Consider the following 2,490-nt stretch of genomic DNA (forward strand, 5'->3'; position numbering starts at 1 on the left):
TTTCCAGTGTTAAATCCAAGCCGGGGCCTTTTTTTTTTTTTTTTTTTTTGAGAGGTTTTCGCTATAGGGTGTGTGCGCTCGCCAGACACATAGAGAGAGACAGAGAGACAAAGCGAGAAATCACCCCCCAGGGGGGATAGCCACGCCGCAATCCCTTCTCCTCCATTCTCCTCTTTGGATCTTGGGCACGCACGCACGCACACACGCCCGGCGTGAGTTTTAAGCTACCAGGTCTGGGACACGAGCCGTGGTTGACTACATGGGAGTCAAGCGACATAGCCATAACGCTAACTGCTGGTCCCCCAGGGCCTTGAACATTGATGAAGACATCTAAGTTGTCATTCAAAACACTGAAAGAACTAGCCCCAGCCCTGAGCCAAATTCCTTAAACTCTTTCATAAACTTTATGCCCTGATCCCCTCAGCACAGACATGTCTAGAATATATTTCTCTCTCTGTCTGTTCTGAGGGTATGTTGTAGTCCACTCTGTAAATTGCCCTAATAAATGATTTGGGGTAATCATGCTGGTATTTAGTGTCCCCCTCACTTTGGAACCCAATCAGCTCCATCTGGACATTTTGGGGCATTCGCTTGCGGAAAATCCAGCCATGAGTTCAACTGGGACCAAACAAAATGGAATACAGTGAGGAGACCAATATTGAGAGACTGCTACTTCATCCTCCATTTGGGGTCCTTGGCCACTCCCCTAAAAGATCATGAAGATGCTATAATGCTGGGATTTCTTCTGCCATCTAGTTCCTGGAAAACTCTTTAGTCCACTTGGAAGAGGTAGCATCACCTGTCCACAAGAATCTGACGCTCCTTGGGAATTCCTGAAAAAATATGTTAGAAAGCCTATATAGGATATATTTCCCTGGCCTCTCACTCTGGCCTACCTCCTGCTTCCCCCATTATCTCAGCTCCTACACAACCAATTTATAAATATGCCACTTGAAGGTAGTTTAGGTTTTATGCCTTGTTTCTCATTGATTCCTAAAGATCTGTCACAGAAGGGAGCAATAGGCATCCACTGGGCAATAACCATATTTCTGCTGTTCCACAGTTTCTTTTTACCCTCCCTTTTCATTTCCTAGCTTGAAACCTGGCTTGAGGAATACAGACAAAATAGTGGAGGAATGGAACAGAGTAGGCAGCCTTGAAGAAAATGAGGAACTCAGATTAGGCATAGTCCTGTTGCTAAACAGTCTAGTCAGAGGTGACTTCTGAGTCTTGGAGGGAGGCAGGAAGCCAACCAAAGAGACAAAGGGAAACCTTAAAATAGTAGAAGGGCCACACTGTTCAAATGCAAAGCTATTCATGTGACCTAAGCAAAATGGTTGCTAACAGATGTTGCATTTCAAAAGGCAAATAGCTTGGGGTGCATGACTTCTGGGAGCACAGGTAAAGGACCCACAATGCCCAAGACAGTGGGCTATAGTTCCAACAAGTACATTATCTCTAGACATGAGGCATGAGAGAAGGTAATGACAGACAGCTGTGTCTCAATAAATTTTCTATTTTAAGGGGCTGGATCTCAAGAGTACTTAATTTGATCAGCCTGACACAGGTTCGGAAGGAAATCAGAAAGCTTAGCAAGTGCTGAGAGCTGTAAATTTTCGTAACCCTTAGCTGAGGCTCTCTATTACACACATCTACTGAATAGGGGTGGGTTTCATGTAACAGAGCTTAATGGACATCCAGTCTGGAGCTCAGAATTCCATATCCCAAAGATAGTTCATGCATGCAGCAGGTGTCAAACGATCCGACACCAAGCGGAAGAGGTGATTCAAAACGGAGAAAAAATTAGCATCAGGGAATCTAGGCTCATGAGATATTCAAAACTCCAAACTGATGATCAGCAGATTCTGAAAATCAAATTTTAATATCAACAAATACTGAGTCATCAGAAAAGTCATGACTTAACGTTTATGTTTTTCTATGCAAAAATGCATCATGACTTTTCCAATGATCCAATAAAATGCCCTCTGTTCCTGTAGCTGCAGGAGTGGGACAACCACTTGTGGAATGAGTACGACCAAAACAAGGGATACTTTCAGTACTCACTCAAGTCCTTAGTTACCCAGAACCTCAGGCTTAATGAAGAGAGAGGAATCAAGTCTTATAAATCAGAGAACCACGCTATCATGCTGAAGGCACATGATTAGAGCTGGAGGCAGTGTTAGTATGTCTTGTGTACCCTAAGGAGGTGCTGAAATAAGGATAAACCCTAAAGCCTGGCTCAGAGTTTTTCTACAGGGAGAAGATGGAGGCAGGAGGGAACTTGGTAGGTTGTCATTTTAAATTTGAAATATTTAAACTGAAAATGAATAATATAATGAGTCCTTTTTTTTTTTTTTGAATTAAAACATGGGACCAGCAGATGGCATAATGGTTACATCGCTGGACTCTGTCATAGTTGACTGCAGTTCGAGTCCTGGACCTGGCGGCTTAAAATTCACACTGGATGGGACCAGCAGTTAGCGTAATGGC

This window comes from Tupaia chinensis, unplaced genomic scaffold (genome assembly GCF_000334495.1).
Source record: "Tupaia chinensis unplaced genomic scaffold, TupChi_1.0 Scaffold000458_1, whole genome shotgun sequence".
In the NCBI taxonomy this organism is placed as follows: domain Eukaryota; kingdom Metazoa; phylum Chordata; class Mammalia; order Scandentia; family Tupaiidae; genus Tupaia; species Tupaia belangeri.